General features: G+C 38.8%; 1 protein-coding gene across 2 annotated transcripts in view; it reads right to left on the minus strand.

The window, feature by feature from the left end:
- The window catches only part of LOC121821165 (uncharacterized), a 227489-nt gene that overhangs the window by 32749 nt on the left and 171854 nt on the right, over nucleotides 1–22886 (minus strand). For both annotated transcript variants that reach the window (XR_013043360.1, XR_013043359.1), the window contains exon 3: nucleotides 13771–13843. The gene's annotated coding sequence lies outside the window, so the exon portion shown is untranslated. The remainder of the gene's footprint in view (nucleotides 1–13770; nucleotides 13844–22886) is intronic.

The raw sequence follows: 22886 nt of genomic DNA on the forward strand, positions 1-22886 counted from the left end.
CAGTGAGGAACACAAAGAATTGACCAACAAAGTTAGATGTACTAGAACACTATTAAAAACAAACAGAAAACATCACTTTGAATTTCTTTATAGCTAAAGAAAATCAGAGAAGCATTCTTTGTATGTGTGTGTAAACATTTTTTTATTAAGAAATTTTCTACTCACCCTACATACCACCCACAGACCCCCACCTCCTCCCTCTTCCCACCCCCAGCCATTCCTCCCAAGTCACCCCTATCCCCACAACCTCCAAATCAAGGTCTCCCATAGGGAGTCAACAGTGCCTGGCACACTGAGCCAAGGCAGGTCCAAGCCTCTCCCTGCCACACCAAGGCCGCAAGGTACCACACTGCAGGCACCGGGATCCCAAAAGCCTGCCCATGCACCAGGGATGGATCCCAATTTCCCCGCCCGGGTGTCCCCCAAACAGTTCAGGCTAAACAACTGTCTCCTGTATCTAGAGGGCCTAGTCCAGTCCCATGGTGGCTCCACAGCCACTGAGGATGTCAAGATCATGATGGGAAGACGTGCAGAGAAGCATTCTTATCTATCTGTGTGTTTTACTAAGAGAAATTATTTTTTTTTTTTAGACTTGACATTAAGCGCACGGTACCATGTCCACACTGAATGTCCTAACCATCAAGATACAGAGTCCTTCCTTCATCCCATTTACATCTATTGGCTTCTGACACCAGTCAACAACTATATGGAGTTCAAAATAGTTGAGTCCAAGACCCAGAAATATTGGGGAGCAATGTATTGTCTGTAAAAACACACATGTCATATGCCCCTAAAATCTTGGCAAATGCCTGGCCACAGAAAAATGAAAATTCGATGGATAAAGTATATAAGATTAAAGCAACTTCCTCATGTTTTGGGTACCACATCAGTACAGAAATCTTCAGCTTCAGGGTTCAGCATTGTTGTTCCCATTCTGCCCTTTTACAGTCCAGGGCCACCTTAGAGATAGCATATGCCTCTCTCAGGGCCTCAAAGACCATTTTATTCAGACACATCTGTTCCAGGGAACTGGGATGGTTTAGTTTCCTAGAGTAAAAGACACACAGAGTTTTGCAATCTCCTCCCATTGTCTTTGTATTGTGCCTCTTGGCTGACTGGCTGGTCTCCGAAAGGAGTAAGTTCAGGGTTTGGCAATGCCCGCCTAAGTGTCCTTATTATCTGTGTAAGGAACCAATAAGTGGCCCGTAACTTTGATTACTAATTCTAACATAGCATTTCTTGTGCACCCTGGATCATGGAGGCCCTCAGTCCCCTTTCCTCACTGTCTCCCACACTATCCCCTATTATTCTCAAATACTTTCCTCTCTTGTCAAATTGGTCTCAGGAACATAGTTAACACAATTAGGGAGAGGAAACTTGTAGACTCTCTTGTACTAAAAGGAAGTATCCTAATGGTCCACCTTGGCTTCCATCCCTCAAAACAACAAAATCTTATTTTAAACTGGCTGGGCTGGTTGCCCAGAGAAGCAGTCAAGGCCCAGTGAATCATTCAGTGACCAGTAACAACGCTTTTCAGAGTGAGCTCATCATGTTCATCAAGGATGACTGGAAACAGCAGGTGAGTCCTCGGGTTCTACAGAAAAGGGCTTCCAGAAGTGAGGCCTGAGAACCAGTTTTCACAGCACTGACACATAGGCTGCATTTATTAAAACTACATTTAAAAAAAAACCCCACTGCATTATGAGTACAACACTGAGTCTCAACTGAACATTTCTATTTTTCTAGGTGTTTCCCCCTAAAGTCAAAGTGTCTAAACAAATAAGCAAAACAAACACAAAACCTAAATTTGACCATGTTCATGAGCCTCAATAACCCATCTCTCATCATAAAAGCAAATGGCCTATATCTTTTGTGAGTCTGAATGGAAGTCTGGGCCTCCAGTATTCATAACTTAATGCTAACTTACAGCTTATTGGCAAGCTAAAGCATATGGACCTTGTCACAGTTAATGCCATATTGTCTACCTATAGTCTATTAATCCCTAAATACTTCTCTCTAATCAGAGATGTCCCCTTCTACTTCAGATGTGCAAATACAATTTACATGGAGGAAAAATGGACACCACAGCTCATTATGCCATTGAGACTCTTAAGACTGGCCACACAAAGTCTTCACTGCCCTTGACCTCTATCTTTTACCCATCTGGCTGATTAGGGAATCACATACATATTTATGTCCCCCGACTCTTTCTTCCCCACCCTCTCTCCCTCCTCCCCTCCCTACCCTTAAGTAGAATCTGATCTCTTTTCTGTGCCAAAATGATTATTTGAATAAACTTCCTAACTAATTTTGTAGCTACCCAAGCCTATCACTTATGTGAAGCTACATGTAGTAGCAGAGTTAACCTGAGAAATCAAAGAAGTACAGAGCTAATGAACATCTTATACACAGACAGTTAATCTATTCCCCTCCTCACTAGTTTCCTGGATTCTACAGGTACTCCAAACTAAACAAGCACTTTAAAGGTTCAATGTTAGGATTCATGTATGAGTAAAAAGATGTAAAGTTTGTATTTCTGCATCTGGGTTACCTCAGTATAAGGTTTTCCAGTTATATCCATTTACTTGCAAATTTCATATTTATTTATACCTGAATAAAATGTCATTGTGCATACACAGCACAGAGATCCAAAGGGAAGAGAAATGGTAGGACACATGTGGATAGAGGAATAATGGGAAGGGAGGATTAAGTGAGGAGAGGGGCAGGAGGATAGGGCAGGGTCTTTTAAAAAGCTCTATGTAAACCTATTACATTATTATATATATATTTCATATAAAATAATCTAATTTTGTTACTGTATCCTACACAGGAGACAGTGCTCCTCTCATAATCCTTATGTTGCCAAATAAGAAGCTCACCCCCAGGTATAGGATAGCTCCCCTTGAGTTGTTCAAGGTGTCCCAGAGACCCCGAAACAATATAGACTATTGCCATGGTTCTTGGTTGTGATCATCAAAATGTGACCTTATTACCAAAGACACCACACACCTTAGTCACAGGGCATGGAGAAATGAAGTTGATACTGACTAAGAAGCTTCCTTCCTGCTAGAAACCTTTCATAGTACCAGAGGTGCTACATGGCTACTAGGTTGTGGGGAGTCACCAATAGCCTTGCCCAGCTGTGAACTCTGTGAATTACAGTAAGGATCAACATGGTAAGATGTGACCAGGGGTAAAATAGTGGCATGAATGTTATGGAGGTAACCAACTGCTTTCTGATTGGATTTAAGGCCCATTTTACAGGAGGAAACACATGCCTAATATAACTCTGGACAAGAATCCATGACTGTGGAGCTCATGTGCTCCAGGTGTGAACCTACTACTAATATTTTGCTAAATGGACTCAGTATCAAACTATTTTCCAAATTTATGTCTCCATATCTGCAGATTAGTGAAGTTCTCAGACCTCACCAAAGAAGCTTCTTGGTATAGTGGAGAGCAGTTCATGCAGAAACTCTACAAATGGTTAGAGTGCAGAGAACAAGTCCCTGTAGAGTGCTTGGCCACAAAGGGGACATCTATATCAAATTTCCTTCCTCAAGGCTCTGGATCCATTGTGGAAGGGGAGCAGAAAGACTGTAAGATCTAGACATTGGGAAGGTCCAGGTTGATAACCTGCCTTCTGGACATGATAGGACTTTGGCACTTATAAATTCACAGCAGCTGTAATTGCCTACACCAGACCCACACAAAATCAAGCCAATCAATATTCTAGGATGAAAGGGATAGGTGCTCACAAGCCTTCACCCCTGGCTGAGAAGATGCTGACTGTTGATGACTACTTGGGGAGGGAGAGTCAATTTTCCTTAAGGGTGTGCTTAGATCCACCATGCTCCAGTGCATGGACACACCTGTGAATGTATGGGAAGCACAAAATTTACTCAGTGGGTTATTAAAAAAAAATAAAGGACACAAAATTGGAAGGGGGTTCACATGTGGGGGAGTGGTTTTGGGAGGAGTCAGGAGGATGAGCAGTGAAAACTGATAAAACTATATTAAAAAGATAATTAATCTGAAATATGTCACTTAAAAATGCAAAAACTGACACACAGTGATGCTGATGCAATGCAAGAATAGGAATCTTCTCGAATATTATTAAAGACCAGCCTTATTAATATTATTCCCAGGGGCCAACAAGAGAAGTGAGAATTATTTTTGGGAAATGAATCTAAGTACATCATGCTCTTTGTCCGTTGACTTTATTTCTCTGGGATCAAATCCTATCTACACATCTTCAGTTCTGTTCTTGTGCCTAGCTTCTTTCTTGCCTGATTTCTCTCTATATTTACCAGATGTCTCCTCTAAGTTCTGCCTTAATTCTCTCATCTTAATTCTACCTCACCTAGGTCCTTCTCATCTCGTTCTTACCCATCTAGTAATTCCCCATTGGCTCTTCCTCATCTTCCATCTCATCCTCGAGTCCTCTAGCCAAAATCCTTCTCTAAGTCTCCTTATAACTCTCAGTTCTCTCCAAGTCTCTGAGGTATTCAGTTATAAACCCAAGCAATAGCAATCCTCCCCTCCAGCCAGGTCACCAGGCTTGAATTCCTGCAGGGTCATAAAGGCAGGTAAGAACTTTCATCAGGAAGTGACTGTCAGGCTGTCTTTTGCAACCCAAAAAGGGAGTGGTTAAAGGAGGAGGTCAAGTGAGAGCTAATATCAGTTATATCAAAAAGGGAATTTATGTGTTCAATCTGCATTCCTAGAAGTGCAATGTAGAAGAAATTAGGAGTCTATAATGTTAGTAAGGCTGTATAAGAAGGGAGTTGCACAAGAAATAAAGCTATTCACCTGACCTAGGAGACAGGTATTGTTTCCAATAGGGTGTTACCTTGGTTCAGGAAATCATTTGACCTTGGGTGCTTGATAGGTATTTTAGATAAATAAACTGTTAGGAGTTCTTGGAAGCACACATAGCATACAAGAAAATCATTGTAGGAATTGGCTAATATATATACAAAAGCTAAAATATTACCAAGACTTCTTAAGCGATGGCTTGACCTTCAGAAAAGTCCTTGACCTTTCCAAGTAGTAGCTTTTGTGATAGTAGCTGGATTCCATTACATGTTCCTGTGGCTTGCAGCAGAATCTAGATGGCCAAATGCTAGCCCCATTTTTTTCTACCCAATCATCAAAAAAAAAAAATGGGTTATAGTAATTAGAGGACTATAATAAGGGAATATCAAATCTTAGGTAATTGGTAAAAGGAGATGTTCAAATTTTATGTAATAAAAAGTAAGAGGTAGGTCTCCAGACAGAGTGTGAGAGGTGTGTTCCCAGGGCCTAGGAAAGGGTATGTATGGGGATACTGGTCAGGAACCAATGCTAGACAGCAAGGAAGTCAAATCCCAGGAATGATTTTTACTTTGCTACTGAGAAACTTAGTTTTAGATTTTTAAAGCTTGATTTTACCTGTTTTATGCAGAAAATGGATGGGACATGTAGAGCAAGACTGTTCAAGAGGCCATTAAGATTTCCTAGGAAAAGAATGATCTTTTGTGTCAGAAGTGATGGAGAGGTGGACAGCTTCGCTACAGATACAACAGAAACAAACCAAACCAAACTGTGGACCTCAAGCAAGAAGCAACAGCAAGATGATAGCCTCATTTATCACAAAAATGCTTTCATCTTGGATAGCTTTGCTTTAATGATAAATGGATAGAATTATTTTAATTAAAATAATCAGAGACATCTTGAAGTTGTGACAATTCTCATACCATAGGAAGGTGCTACCCCAAACCATTATAATATTAAAAAAATCACAATTCAAAATTATTTGAAATATCTTTTCCCTGGGATCCCTTTGCCTTCCATAATCATTTAATCAGAATTAGTGACACTGTTTTTATGTGACTATGATGCTGAATATTTATTCGTATTGTACTACATAGTTGTAAAAACACCCATTTTTCTTAATCTGTTATAATATCCTCTAGAATATATACATACTTTGATTTGCTTTCCAGAGAATCTAGTTCCTCATATGTGCATACCACCAAAGCTTTTGGTGTTCCCATTTTCCTATTATTCTACAGGGATTCCAGCTATTGACTACATTTGCTTGTGCTATGTCAACAAAATTCCTTTCTTGTCATGGCAAAACTTGTGCTCCAACAGGAAATGTGTGTGGGATCTGAAATGACTTGTTATTCATGAACTTGTTCTGGTCTTAATATACTACCACTTCCTTTTACGTGTCAAGATTCTTTCAGACATTCTATTTTGAAATCTTGGAGTGACTAAGACCAACTATTTTGTCTGTAACATGAACAATTGTAGAATGGATCATATTTTTTTGAAAGATTGTCATATACCAGATATTCTGCATTTTTATGTGCAATCCTTTGTACGTTAATTACTTTTCCTGTTGTTTTGACAAAAAACCCAACAAATGCAACTTAAGGAAAGAAGATTGGGGTTATATGGTATGTGGAGAAGAAGGCAGCTGCTCACATGGCACCCTGGTCATAGTCAGGAAGCAGAGAGGAATGAGTGTTGTGTTCTGTTTACTTCCTTTTCATTCATCCTAGAACCCAAGCCTAGGGAATAGTGATGCCCACAGTGGTCAGGTCTTCCCACTTCAACTAATCTAATCTAGATAATTCCCCACAAGCATGCTAAAAGGCTTGTCTCTCAGGTGATGCTAGAGTCCATCAAATTGACAGTTGAGATGAATCACTGATACCCTCACAACAACTCGTTGAAATATCCCAATTTATACGTGGAGGACCCAAAGGAGAGAGATGTTCAATAGCTTGGCTAAATTCACACAACTAGTTAAGAAGCAAAGCCTAAATTTCATGCTCTAAATTCAGCTCTCATCCTTTAACCCATCCCTACAAAAAAAATCATAAAATTGCCCCTTATAATTGAAAATACAAATAGCATTTACCATTTTTGTAGCCTTCGAGAAATTCTCTAGTTCTCTCTTATCTCTAACATTTTCTAGGTATTATGAAATCTTGGTAAATTTCTTTTTAGAAAGGAGAAAGAATTCAGTAAAGTGAATGGAGGTATGCCTATGCAAAAATCATAGCAGGCCTAGTGTATTCTTATCTCTTAAGTGAGTTACACCAACTAGTCCTGTAGGATTCCATTCAATCAAATGCTTCTATCTTAGATCCTTTTCTTTCTTTTAATTCTCTAGATATCCAGACAGGATTGGGTATATTTTCAATTGGTTCTGCCTGAGTTTTATACTCATTTCTATTATAATTATTTTAGTATATTTTATTATATATTTTATATTTATTTTCATGTTTTTTTAACTAGACCCTCAATCTCTTAATAGAAAAAAATGCCTTCTTAATATTAGTGTCAGCATTTGTAGGATATTTGATGCACAGCTGTTACTTAATAAGTATTACTAAGAGAAACAGGAATAAATGCTAATTAAACTTAGTAGGTCAGACACAGAAAGAGGACATGAAATGAAATAGGGACTTGTTGAAAATAAGGGTTCTAGCAAGAGGAGAGAGGGATGAAAGAGGAGGGTGCAGGAGAAAAATAATTATAATTTATTATGAAAATGTGTGAAACTGTCGATTTAAAAATTAAAAAAAAGAGAAATTAATATGATTCTGAAGAATTCAAGATTTTACTTTATCATAAATGTTTACATGGCTCTACTATCAAATAAGGACTCAAGTATTTATTTTGTTTAATGAGTTTTCTTTAACCAAATAAAGGGAAAAAGCACAGATCATCAGTTCCCTTTCTTAGTACAGATTTCCCCCATTACAAACTTGAATTCATCCTGAACTGTAGCTTGTTGAACTTTTTTCAGAAACTTTGTGTCACTATTTAAAGATTGCCTTCATCGTATGTCCCGCCTCTCAGGCTTTTATTGGAATGTTTTAGATGGGAGCCCTCCAGTAAAGCTATTTGCTCACCTTTCTCCTCTCTGCTTCCTTCTTCCTTAGTCAACTGAGTGATAATCTGCAGATTATCAGCACTTTTTCAGTACTCTTGATCCTCCCCCTGCCCCCTCCCAGTTGTACTTGACTGTATTCCTTCAAACTTTTTAAAAGCCATTTATAAAGTCTGCCTTCTACAAAATACAGGAATTGTGACTAGTGACTCTTTCCTGTAGTTACTTTTGTGATAACTATATTGCTTTCCAAATCTACAGGCAACACATGGAGGACCTTAAGGTAAAGGGATGAAGTCCATAAAATACGATGTCTTTCAAGTGATAGGAAATTTTTTATAGATTGGTCTTAACTGAGGCAAAAGCACACACATTGGATTAATGTTACACAATGTGTGCTCATAAGGTCTATGTAAGATGCAGGGCCTCAGGAGCTCCACTGCCTAGGGTGAACCTCAGTACCACATTAGTACCACCTAAGGTGAACCTTGGTACCACCCACATTGGTATTGCTATAGTAATATTAGCTCCATTAGGTCATTCTAAACTTGAAGTCAGCTAAAGCACTCAGATCTTTTTCTCCAATCCTCTTTATTTTACACTTATGTAATAATGATATTTATTCTAGTTGCAGGGATTTAACTTTATGCTAGTTAAATCTGAAACTGTTGGTCAGGTAGTACTTATCCAAAGTAGGGTTAGAATTAGCATTTCCAACTGCTAGTTCAGGTTTCTTTCTTGACATTCTCTGCTACTGAGATTGGAGAGAGAAACCAAATGCTAGTGTGGTATTTTGAAGGACCAGAATGAGCTTTAAGTGTGTGAGACAGACAAGATATCTGGCTTTCATCTTTTCTTAACCGAGTGACAATGATTGGTATGCCCCAGGAAAGGTTTTGCTGCTGTAATCCCAAAACTTTAGGCAAATGAGACTATTGATTCCTTTTCCAAGGTCATTGTTAAAGTGTCTTCTATTTCATCTTTCCACTTCTGCTTTCACAAGGGAAATAGAGAAGTTTATCTACAAGATTAGAGGAAAGGAAAAACTTTTGCATAAATTCTTGTTCTTTTGAGCTTCTAGGAAAATCAGGGCTCCCTTAGGACATGCAATTTCCCTTGGCTGCCTATAGCTGTCTGTGGTTGAAGTCTTGGGCCTCTTTGTAACATCATTATTCTTTTTATAATTTTTCATTTTTATTTTATTTTATTTTTAATTTTATAAATTAATTTTACATATCAGCCACGGATTCCCCTGTCCTCCCCTCCCTGCCCCCCATTCCCATCTCCTCCAGGGCAAAGACTCCCCTGGGGATTCAGCTCAACCTGGCAGATTCAGTCCAGGTAGGTCCAGTCCCCTCCTCTCAGGCTGAGCAAAGCATCCCTGCATAAGTTCCAGGTTCCAAACAGCCCAGAGAAAGCCTGAACTGACCTACTCTGTGATAGGATGGCCAAACACCCTAAGTTTTCATTTTTATAATATAGTAACCTATTCTAGTTTCATTTCTGTTGCTTTAATGAAACATCTTGACCAAAAGCAATTTAGAAGAGGGAAAGGTTTATCTAGTTACAATCCTTTATTTGGGAGAAGTCAAGGCAGGAACTCAGGCAGCTAGTCACATGACTCCCATAGTTAAGTGCCCGGAGACATGATCCCATGCTACCTGCTTGCTTCCAGACAGCCTCTTCCACTCTTTACTCTTACACAGTCTTAGACACCATGCTGGTGAAGTGATGCTATCAATAGTGGCTGGGTTCGTTAACAATCAAGACAGTCCCCCCACAGACATGTCAGCAGGCTAATCTGATCTAAGCAACCCCTAATTGAGACTCCCTTCTCAGGCTGTGTCAGCTGCCAGTTAAAACTAACCAGCATACTTCCCAAAGACTTCAGCTTTCTCACACCATAATGTTAGGATAAGGATTTTAAGATAAATTTTGGGAAAAAAAAATATCAGATCATAGCAATAGTTTTGCATTGTAGGAATGTGCCATCAGGCATATTCAGTCTCTAGTAAAGATATCTTGGCTGCTTCGTGCTATGAGCCACAAATATATGTAGTAGGAATTCAACTGATATTGGCAAAGCTATTACCTGGAAAAGTTATGGACCTTTCCAGAGGAAAGCCGAAATTCAAAGAGTCTTGGTGATATTGGCTTTTGGATGCATTGGCTGTATCCTGCAATGAATTTCTTGTGTGCATTTGTAGCTTTCCCATTCTATTCTTCCCCAAGAACTTCTAACAGTGTGATCGATCATTTATTGGGCACAACTTCCCCTAAACATTTGGGGTAATTAGATAACTTTCCCCAACTGTGTTTATTCTTCATTAGCATACATCTGGCCAGAGCCATTCTCTGGATAAAAGTATTTCATCTAAGATACTTCCCTACAAACTGCAGATAGATAAGTATTAGCTCATTTCACCTACAGATAAGAGAAAATAATCACTAACAATTAAATCCTTACCTCCTTACCTTCATCCTGGTTTATTTACAAAAGATCCTAATTTAAGAGATTTACTGATTACATTTTTGGGATGATGTTTTGACCATGAGCTAGTTACTGTGTAAGGCAATTATTTTCCACTGACCCTAGGAGACTACTGATAAGACCAGGAATGATTAGGTGGCAAGCCTCGTTTCTTGTACAAATTAAGCTTTTATCCTCCCTCCTTTATCCCAGCCAGGTGCTATTCCTAGATTCCTTTTCAGCAATGAACTCTGAGCAAAAGTGCTTTTACTAACCAAATGCTACATGCTGTGACATAGGTTGCCTAGCAATGAGGTATGAGTCCCTTGCCCTCCCAGAAAGCGGCTGGAGCAGGGATAAGCAGGGCAGCCAGAGAATTGCTGTTGGTAAGTGTATATAAGCTGGACACTTCAGAGATTTGGAGAGACCAAAGATGAGAACGAAGATGGAAAGAACTAAGTTTAGGACAGTGAGAGAACAGCAGAAGAAAGGACAGGGAGGAGCTAAATATGAGAACAGAAAAGAAGCTGTGTAGATGGAACTGATTGAGAAGAATAAAGTGAATGGACTAAAGAGCTCGATGTGCTTAGATTCATTTGATGTCCCTCAGGTTAGTATCTCAGCCGCTTGTAGCATCTTCCCTAGGACTCTGGGAGAAATCTCCTCAGGGCAGGCACCTGAGGGGAATTAGATAGTTTCCAGTTGGGTGATGACGACTAAGCCTGTTACAAATGTTCACATACATGTTTTTGTGTGAATGTGAGTTTTCAGGTTAGTTGAGTAAAACTCTCTCTCTCTCTCTCTCTCTCTCTCTCTCTCTCTCTCTCTCTCTCTCTCTCTCTCTCTTTCTCTGGCATAATGTTTAATATCCTATGATGATTATATGGATCAACATCAGTATCCATATGTATGTCTAAGAAGTGAGTTTTCAGGTTAGCTTAGTAACTCTCAAGTGTTCTCTCTCTGACATACAGTTTATATCATAAGATAACCATGGGAACCATAATCAGTATCTAAAAATATATCTAAGATGTGCAGACTACAACTGTGTGTAAATGTGATTATAATCACCTGACCCTGCTCATAGCCCAGCTGTTCCACCAAAACTGAAATAAAGCACTCTAGAACAGGTTTAAAGGATCCAGGGAGATCATTTGTTTCTCATCAAAGCCCTACTCTTCCTTGGTGCCTAGAATGGCATTAAATGTTAGGAGCTATGCCAGTTCATCAGCTAAAGCATCTTCTCCCTGACCACTCTTTGGGTCATTTTTATTTTATTCATACATAATCATGTTATTCAACCCAAACACTGCAGGAATTTATCTTTAGGCTGGTTTCACATTGCTCATCTTTACTCAATGCAGAAACATGCTGAGGACTTGAAATCAACTTCTAGAAGAGTTTTAAGCTAATCTCAGTGTTGCAGCATCTGTAGATACACTAGTTTACTTTTCATCCTTCACTTTTATGCACTTTTCCACTGCAGAACTGGAAGACTCTGTAGCAGGCCAGACCCTGACAGACTTTTAGGATGGAGTCCTAGGGTGTCTGATGCCCCATAATCACTTGAAGCCTAAGAAAAGTCCAATTACTGGCTTTTCTAGTAATGGGGGAAGGGAAGGTAAAACATATGCCATGACACACATGTAGAGGCCAGAGGACAACTTTGTGGAGTTGGAAACTGAACTTAGGTTACTAGGCTTGGGTGGTAAGTTCCTTTGCCCATGGAGCCACATTGCCAAATCCAATCTGTAGATTTTTGTTGTTAATGTTTAGTTGGTTGAATGGACAGAAACAAAGTAGCATTTTCTATTTTGTTTACTACAATGATGAAAATGTCTGATTCATTAGTTTTCAGGTTTTGAAGTCTTTTCCACGCCCATTTATTGCACATGGGAACTCTCTCTTTTCATAGGAATGAAGAGCATATTACACTCATCAGAATTTATTTTCAATGTTATTGTCATAGTCTTTCTGTGCTTCTGTAATATAATGCCACAGACTGTAGGTAATTTATAGAAAACAGAATTTTATTTCTCACAATCTGGGTTTTGGGATGTATGAAAGCAAAGAGGCAATTGGACCTTACTTCACCCTCATCCAGCAGAAGATGGGGGCAGGATATGAAAGAGCAACTCTACTCCCTACCAAGTTCTTTTTATTCTAGCCTCAACCTATTAGTATTTGTGGGGCCTTTATGGGCTCCACACTCTCCCAAATCCTGAGCTCCCAACAAACTGGAGACAACAAGTGTCCAACAAAGTGTCTAGCAGATGGATTGTGTGTGTATGTGTGTGTGTGTGTGGGGGGGACTTTTAGATCACAGTGTTTCTTATTGTATCTCAGGAATACACGACTCAGTATTCCACCTACCTCCATCCTTCTGAAATGGTGACTAACTATAGGAAATGTAAACCACATCTCCAGTTTTGGACAACCATATTTAACTTTACATCACATATACAATAATAGCTTGATTAAGCACATGGCAAGCACAGTATCAAACAAAAACTCAGTTTCCTCATCGAGAGAGAGAGAGAGAGAGAGAGAGAGAGAGAGAGAGAGAGAGAGAGAGAGAGAGAGAGAGAGAGAGAGAGAGAATTATGGTTATGGTGGTTTTAAGTTTGATGTGGATGCTTACTATCTTGGTTGAGTTTTTTTTTTCTTTTAAAAGTATTTACCATGGAAATAGCTATAGCCCTAAACATTGGACTTATTAATAAACTTAGGGACTAAAAGTCCTAATTCTGATGCCATTGGAACCAACCTGCTAGTAATTGACAAAGTAATGAAAAAAAACAAAAACTTTTTTTTTTTTTTTTGAGATGGGGTTTCTCTGTGTAGTTTTGGTGCCTGTCCTGGATCTCGCTCTGTAGACCAGGCTGGCCTTGAACTCACAGAGATCTGCCTGGCTCTGCCTCCTGAGTGCTGAGATTAAAGGCATGCGCCATCACCACCCAGCTGAAAAGACAAAACTTTTAAAGAATGCTATCAAAGATCAAATAGCCAGCTAGGGGATGCTCATAGGATGACTTTAGCACTTGGGCTTTGAAAATAGAGACACAGACCTTCTTATGAGGCTTCCTGCTTCTCTGAGCATTTGCCCAACTTATCCTGTACATCTCATTTAGTCAATCTTTTATGGATTTGTGTCATCTTAAATTCCACTGTTGAAACCATCCTTTCCCCTACACTATTCAAACACTGCTAGAGTTTTTTAATCTTAGAAAACGTTATTTGACCTCACAATAAATATGCTAGACCTTTCAACTCACTTTTCAGGCTCTTTGTTTTAACTTTCTTTCTGTTGTTGTTGTTGTTTGTTTTAGTTTTTTACTTTCTCATCTTTTAATCATGCATGGAGTTCATGCTTAACTTCTATCATCAAACTGAAAAAAGTCAAGCTTACCTTGGACATTGCAAATGACCTACTGTTACTTCTTCAGGGCAAGGTGGGAGACCAGACGTGGCTCCTGTGTGACCTGGGGAAAGCAAACAATAAGAGTAAGAGAAAAGTTGACTACATTGCTAAGAGAAAGGAGATCAAGAGCTGTAGAAATTCACAAAATGGGTCTGCAGTGATGGAACAGCTGGCCAACACATGTTTACGGCCACTAAGACAAGACTAGAAGATTCTGAAAGGAGTACTGTACACAGACGAGAAAGAAAGACAGTTTCCATCAGGAGAACAAAGGAAAGAATGAAGTTCATGAGTGGGACAGGTAAATGAAGGGGGGCTAAGAAGGAGTTTATAATGCCCAAAACAATAAACAAGCAATCCCTGAAACCAGGAGAGGAAATAAATAATAATCCAATCAGCCAGAAAACAACAATGAAGTTATGAAAATTACTAAATGTCTCCCAATTAGAATTTTAAGTGTAAATGACCTCAACTCACCAATAAAGAGATAGCCTGGCTGACTAGACTGAAAACTAGATCTACTGATATCATCTCAAATTTCCTTAAATTTTAATTTTTTGTAGGATTAACATGGTTGACTATATTTCTAAAACTCTCCCTGGCTCTTGGTCTTTGAAGTAAGTTAAAGGAGAAATTAAAAGAGAGATATTGAAAATATATCACAAGACAATTAAAAATGCGATTATGATATGAAAAAATTAACGAATGAAGAAAAAATACTTCTAAAAAGGAAGCTTTGAATAATAACTTTGAAGACATTAAAATGCAGAAATATTTCAAGTAAATAACCCAAAGTTATAATCAAGGAGCCAGAAAAAGAAGAAAGTAAGTCCATACATAGGAAAAGAAAATAATAAAAATCAGAGCAGAAACAAAGAACTAGAAAATACTGAATATATCAGTAAATGAAGTTATTCTTTTGAAAGGACAAATAAACAAACATTTAGATATACTAAGTAAACAGAGAGAGGACTCAAAATCAGAAGTGCAAATAGACATGTTGTGTAGATATTACTGGGGAAATAGAAAGGCTTACAAGGGACTGCTATGAAAACTTACAGGTCAAACTACAAAACATAAAATAAATGAACAAATTCCTAGAAATACACATGAAGAAATAGAAAATGTGAATAGATGAATCATATGTATAGATACTGAACCAATGACAAAAATCTTATCAAAGAAAAGCACTGGATTTGGTTACTACATTGGTGAATTGTACCATTTAAACAACTGATACCAATTATTGTCAAATTTCAAAAAGCTGTAGAGAAGTAATACTCATAAACTGATTTTATGAGGTAGAAATACTCAAACTAATTTTATGACATCTGCACTGTCTGATAGTCAACACAGGAAATGAGTCTATAAAAGAAAATATAGTATCAACAATGAACATAGATGGAAAAAAATCCTCAACAAAATGCTATAAAATTGAATTCAACATCATACTAAAAGGATCATTCACTATTCTCTAGTGGATTTATCCTCAAAATACAGTGACATGAAAAATTCTGTTACAAACACAAATCTGAACAGATGCAAAAAAATAGCAATCAACAAAATTAAGCATTTCTTCATAGTACATTAAAAAATTAAGGTAGAAAGGAATGTACTTCAACACAATAAAGGCCTTGTGTGACAAAGTCATAGCAGCATCATACTTAACGGTGAAAGGTCAAAAGCTTTGTCTTCAAGATTAGAAATAAGAAAAGAGCAGGATGCTCACCCTTTCCACTTCTATTGAACACAATTTGGAAATCTTTGTCAACAGAGAAAGCAGAGCAGACAATAAAGGAAGAACTAGAACAGTCTGTTGTCAAATAACATGATCTTCTATATCAGAAATCTTAGCAACTTTCTGAATTCAGTAAAATTACCAGATATAGAGCTAGTGTTTAAAATTAACAGCTTTTCTGTACATTCAACTATCTCAAGGAGAAATCATGAAAGCAATCCCTTTTAAAATAACAAATAAAATAAAATGCTTATGGATAAATTTAACCAAGGAGGTGAAAGATCCACACATTGAAAACAATAAAATACCCATGAAAGAAATGGAAAGAGATGTTAAATAGGAAGACAGTCCATGTTCACAGACTAGAAGAATTAACAATGCTAAACTGTTGATATTATTCAAAGCAATCTACATGTTTGATGCAAACTCCATTAAATTCACAATAGAAATAGAAGAATAATTCTAAAATTCATAGAGAACCACAAAAGGCTCCGAATATTGAAAGAGTCTTTGCAGGCTGGAGAGATAGCTTAGCCATTAAAGGCTAGGCTCACAACCAAAAATATAAGAATATTGAAAGGATCTTTGCAAAGAGAACAAAGCCTGAGGCATCATGCTACCTAACTTCAAAGTATATCACCAAGTTCTAACAATCCAAACCGCATGGAACTGGCAAGCTGGTGGACATATAGACCAATGGAACAAGAGATTCTAGAAATAAATTCATATTTACAATTGCATGATTTTCAGTAAAGAAAACAAGAAAATAGAATGGAGAAAGGCAGGTTGCATTAATAAATGTTATCAAGAAAACTGAATAAGGCCTCCCCCAAGGACTGAGATCGACCTGATAGACTCAGTCCAGGCAGGAGGAGATGGGAATGGGGGTGGGCTGGGGGGAAGGGGAGGGGAGCAGGAAGGGGGAGAACAAGGGAATCTGTGGCTATTATGTAGAACTGAATAGTATTGTAAAATAAAATAAAATAATAATAATAAAAAATAAATAAATAAAAAATAAAATAAACAAACAAATAAATAAAAAAGAAAACTGAATAAACATATGTAGAAACATGAAAGTAGATTCTTATTTTATACCACATTAAAACACAAACTCAAAATAGGTTAGAATTGAAGGAAAAAAGCCTATAAAGTTACTACAAGTAAACATGGGAAGACAATTCCGTGAAATTGTTTGAGAAAAAGTTTTATTTTGCTAACTCAGCAAAAGTACCAGTCAACAAAAGCAAACATAGCCAAACATGGAATCCTTTCAAATTCAAAGTTTCTGGCAGCAAAGGGAACAATCATAGAACTAAGTTCCTCCTCAGGAATCAAAAGACATTGCACAAGTCTGTTGTTGCCTGGTAAGAGGGATGTTGTTTCACAAACCAATGCTTTGAGTGCTGGTAAGGACATGGGTAACTGAACTCTTGGCACACATTTGTAGAAATGTAAAGTTTTACATACACCCAGCATGGTAGAAAGTTCCTCAAAAAAATGAAAAGCAGAACCAACATATAATCCAGGAACCCCACCATTAATTATATATCCCAAAGAAATGAATTCAGTGTATTGATGAGCTATCCTCCCTCTATATCCACTACTGCATTCTTCTTGGTGGCACATACATAGAATCAACCTAAGTACCCTTCAGCAGATAAATGGATAAAGAAAATGTGAAATATATGCAAAGGAGCATCATTCTGCCTGAAAATGAAGGGATGCTATTATTTCCAACAACAAATGCTATTAGACCAATAGATATTATGTTTAGTGAAATAAGCCAGATACAGAAAGACACTGTGGCATCTTCAGAACTTTAACTCCCTGAAGTAGTGAGTAGAATGATGGCTGCAGGAGACAACAGGAGGAGAGAAAGGAAACTTATTCTGTTAGGGGGAGTAGTAAGTTCAAGAGACCCATTGTACACGTGACTATAGTTACCATTTACTGTATCCTTGAAAATTGCTAAGGCAGTAAATTTTACATGTCCTTCATACAAACAAATCATGAACATTTTTTTTTAAATGTATTGAACACCCATCACTTAGAAATTTTCTGCTGTCAAATAAAGGTGATCAAGTCACAGGGAATTTGCCCTTAAAGCACATTCCATATACATAGAAAAGGTCCATGTTTTATAGTGTGAAATGTGTTTTGAATGACAGGGCAAAAAGAAGAGGTTTGCGCATACTTTGACATCATTTAAATAAACTGTTCCATTGACTTTCTAACAGTAAGTAATGGGGCCTGGGGCATTAGCCTGGAGCAGTTTGTAATGGGAAGGTGGGACAAGGAGGCAGCTATAGACTGTGAAAATCTGCGGCTGATGTGTCAATAATAACTTGAAACTAGGATTCCCACACAGTATGAACCTCAAGCTTTCCCAATGGGGTTAACACTAGATCTTTTGGAAAACATCTGTCTTCTATTTCATCTGAAGTTGCTCGTCCTTTTCGATATCAATGACACATTCTTTCCATGACACAGGAGCTGTTACAGTATTCCCAGGAAAGCAAACAAAGTCAGCTGATTTATTAGGCCCTATTGTTGCATGGGTGGGTTTTTTTTTCTTCACTTTTTCTATTGCATATTAGGGACACTGATGGCAAAATATGTTCTTTCTTTTTCCTTAGGGAATCCAGAAGACATTATGATTGAAAAGATCTTGCTTACAAAGAAATAAAAAATGTAACCACAGAATGGGGTACCTCACCTAAACCCATCAACCATCCATCATTTGCCAGTTGTTAGTTCAACCTCAACACAGGTACTATGTGTTTGTCCCCAAACACTTGCTATATAAACACAGTCTCTGATTCTCATGAACTTTTCAGTTAATAGAGAAAGCACCTGTGTAGTGATAAAACAAAAAAGCAGGTATTTCTGTCTAAAATATTTAAAGAGAGGAACAGTGAGCAAGGGCTGGCCCTTCCAAGAGGGAAGTAGAGGTTACATGTTTGAGCACAGTGTGTGAGTGATAGTGTGTAGGGGCTGGTAAAGTGCTAAGCACCAGGAAGCTTGGGGTTCTACTGTGTTCTGAAAGCCAAAGGAGATGTCCATAGTCATTGGCTTCATGAATTTTTTGGTTCTTGACTTCACCATTCTATATCTGTTTACTTCTGGATAATTAATTGCCAATTAACTAAGTGTTAGGTGCTATGTCCTTTTAAATACTGGTATAGAATTACATAAGATTATAGTTAGCTCTTGAGTTGATTATAACAAATACTAAGGTCCATGTAAACAAACAGACAAATACAGTTATAGCCTTGTTGGGAAAAGATGTAAGTAGCTGGGCATGTTCTCTGTTACAAAATAGTCCTCTAGAGAAAGTCACTTACTTGCCAACTTTATTCTGCCTACTTTTCACAGGGGGTTTTCCTGTAAAACAGTTTGCAGGATCTTGACAGCTTTTCCGGTGACACACATTTTTATAATCCTCCAGTTCTCCATATGGTTTGAGAATGTCATTGTTCTCTGTTTCTCATGGAAACTATTTCTTCTGTTGGTTTGTGCATTTCATGTTTGGAGGCAGGGAGGTGTGGTGAACTCTTAGCTAAGTTGATTCCATAATCAGTGGTGGAGTGTGGGAGCCCGTTCTCAGGTTTCTCGTGGCTTTACCCAGCAGGTCTGCATAGAGGATGATTAGGACCACGTGCCTGAGTGCAGGTGTCTGAGATGGTCTGTACTTGGCTGTACTGGGGGAGGAGGTCTTTTGCTCTACCCCTTGGCGTCTCTATAAAAACCCTGGGGCAGAGGCAGTCAGGGCCCGTTGGAATAGGTTCCAGGCCCTCTCGAGGCTATCCTTCATTTTCTATCTGTTTATCTCCGCAAGATTCTCCGCTATAAATCCTTCTATCTAATATTTCCTGCTGCTCGCACTCAAGAAAACTGGGGAGCTGTGGGGTTGGTGGGTTAAACGCCCCACAGTGGAGGGGATAATTTTTAGGATAAATGGAGTCACTTTGAATGTGGCAAAACTGTACATCTTTATCAGCTCTGGAGTGATCGAAGAAGAGCTAATGCAATGGTTCTCAACCTCTGGGTTGTGACCCCCTTTCTGTGTTGAGTGACCCTTTCACAGGGGTCACCCAGAAAACACAAATATTCACATTACAATTCATAACAGTAGCAAAATTTTAGTTATGAAGTAGCAACTAAATAATTTTATGGTTAGCGGTCGGTCACTACAGCATGAGGAACTGGATTGGAAGGTTGCAGCACCAGGAAGGTTGAGAACCACTGGTCTAATGTGTCTGTTGAGCCTTCCAGCTCTTTCCTTCTCCCGCTCCACCTTTCATAAGCATAGAGCCTTTCATTTCTGGTATCATCATCTTCTACTTTTCTCAAGAAATGTCCCCAACTCTTAGCATAATTGCCTTCTGTGACCAAAGGGGCTAAAGGCTACTTTGAGAAATACCTATTTAATCAAGGCATCTAATTCTTTTCAATCTAAAGCAATCTTCAATCTAAACTAGAGTATAATGACCCTGGCTCAGTAGAGAGGTTATTCCTTTCCCACATGTGTCTTCATGACGTGCTTGTCCTAGACAGACTTAAGGACAATGCTAGAAGCTCTTCTCTTCTCCAACATTTTCCCTTTTCATTTGTAGTACTGGAGATGATCTAAAGACTCACTCATACTAAACAAGTGCTCCACCACTGAGCTACACATCCATCCCTCTTTCCATTTGTTGAACATCCAGCATAAATCAGCCACTCTGCTCAACTCCGGGGAATGTTATGCCTTCCTTTAGATCAAGTTATGCCTTCCTTACGTGAAGATCCCCCATATTGTGTAAAAACAGTCTTTGTTTTTTCTTTCAGATTGTGTAACTTTTGACTCCTTTTGAGGATGGAGGATGATGGTGGACAAGGGATGGCACTATCTTAATTACTTTACTATTGCTGTGATAAAATACCATGACCAAGGCAACTTAAAAAAGAAAGCATTTAACTGGACTTATGGTTCTAGAGGGTTAGAGTCTGTCATGACAGAGAATAGGTATGGAGACAGGAACAGCTGAGAGCTCACATCTTGAACCTCAAGCAGGAGACAGAAAGTACACTGGGACTATCTGGAGTATTTAAAATTTTTTATTTTTGAGATTATAATATACTGACATCACTCTCCTCTTCCCTTTCCTTTCTCCACACACTCCTATATACCCTTCCTTGTTCTTTTTTTAAATTCATGTATTTTTTAATCAATTACTGTTACATGTATATATATTTGAAACCTCAAACCCCACCCCCAGTGACACATTTCCTAATCCTTCACAAACAATTTTACCAACTTGGGACCAGGTATTCAAATGCATGGACCTATGGGGGCTGTTCTCATTCAAACCACCATCTGTCTGGTACCAACATAACACAAACTTATAAATGACTTATTCCTGGCGATTGAAAGGGTGCCATTCAATAAATTTATCAGAGAGCACAATGGTACATTAAAATCATCTTAGGGAAACGGGTCCAAAGAACTCATCAGACACACCAGACCAAGGAAGGGATGTAACTCCCTTCCCTAGATCCCATTAAAAGATCACCTAGCTTTGTGATGGTGACAACTGCCACCAGCTTCTCATCTGTCCATGCAAAGGCTGACAGGAAGAAAGGGTTCCAGCTCAGCTTGGTCCCCATGGTTGATGTAGCCCACTCAAGTTCTAGCTCTGCCGGTTCCTTTGTCTCTCTTCTGCATTTGCACTTGGGCTCAGTTCTGACTTCACTCTCAGTGCTGGGGCACTCATGACCACTGCTCTTCTGTTTCTCTGCAGCCCTGGTTAGTTGTTAGCATCAGTAAGACTGTCTACATTTCCATGGGCCTACTTCTGAAAGCTCTTGAACTCTGCTTTGTCCCCTCTACTGTTTACGGCTACTTGACAACCCACATAGACACTCTTACATGCAGGTATTTACTGTGTGATGGGGTGTGTGTGATCTGAGAATTAATATTGGTAATTAAGACTGGAATCAAAGAATCTGGGCTTGCCTCAGCCAACTTTACCAAGGAAAGCAGAAGTTTCTGGCAAATGGCTGCCATTGGCACCATCGTCTCTTATAAAGTTACTGTTACTCAATACACTCTGACATTGTAAAAAGACACACATGTGTTTATTATTTTTTTCTGAAATAAAACAATCATAACAGTAGCATAGTGTCTTGTAAAAAAAAAATCAAGCCAAACAAAAAACCCTGCAGTCCAGTCAGAGAAATATATACATAAACCTTGCTTCCAGATTATGTCAGGGTACTAAAGCAGATGTAAATTCATGTTGAAGGGAAAATGGAAAAGATGTGTTACCAAGAAAGACAATTCTCTCTGCCTCGTTCACCAAGGGTGTAATAAAAGGGAACTAAAATTATCGCCAGGAGGACTGAATGCTGGTTTTGCTACCTTGAAACAGTGAAGTCTTCACTAGAAAGCAGCGCCCCATCCCCCAACCCCCAGTAAGCCTGATGCCAGAGCGACTTGGAGTCTGCACAGGTGTCCAGTGTCACCTTCCCCACTAGCCACATGGGCCTGATCCTGCCCCGCTTGGTGTGAGCGTCTCCTCCTGAAGATGGTGAGATGGGGTGGGGGGAGAGAGGAGTACAGGGTAGTGAGAGCATCTTTGCCAGCCTTTCTCTGTAGTACTCTATTATGAAGGAAGACACAGCAGCTGGCTCTCACTCTTCCCTTCTGGCTTCATGAAGCTCCTGGAAGAGTACCCTCAACTAATAATATCAAGGAAGATCCCCGAGCTTCTGCGATGCATGGCGATGAATAATGAGGGCTGGCTAGGAGGGCGTGGAACTAGATTTCCTAAAGCTTTCTTTTTCTCCTAAATCACCAAGTGTCACCCTTCTCTTTTCCATATACATCTACTCTGAGTTCTTTGTTTTATGCTTATGTTTTGCAACACTCTCCCTACCTTCTCTCCTCTAAAATTGGACACTGCCAATGCTCAGATGAATCTTCTTCCCTATGTTCTCTTTATGGCATGATTAATGTCCACCTCCAACCTCGTTATCTCTAGATTCTCATTAGATGTTCACATTACTACTAAGAGGCTGCTTTGGGTGTCTTTGTTTTATTGTCTAAACTTCACAGAAGGGGACTAAGTCACAGAGTTCTTTCCTAGTCATAGTAGAAGGTACATATTACTGGTCCTATCAATACTAACTTGATTGACTCTGGAGGGAACAATTAGAATGGGTTGCAGTCTCAGGACTGAATGAAGATGCAAAGATAACTAAGATGTAGGTAGCTAGGGGTGGGATCTTCAGGGGAAACACCTGCTAACTATGAGTATATATCATGGCTTGTTTACAGGGATTTTGGTAAAGTTCTATTTCATGAGTGTCATAAAAGGAAGCG

The sequence above is a fragment of the Peromyscus maniculatus genome, chromosome 11, assembly GCF_049852395.1.
Source record: "Peromyscus maniculatus bairdii isolate BWxNUB_F1_BW_parent chromosome 11, HU_Pman_BW_mat_3.1, whole genome shotgun sequence".
NCBI lineage: Eukaryota > Metazoa > Chordata > Mammalia > Rodentia > Cricetidae > Peromyscus > Peromyscus maniculatus.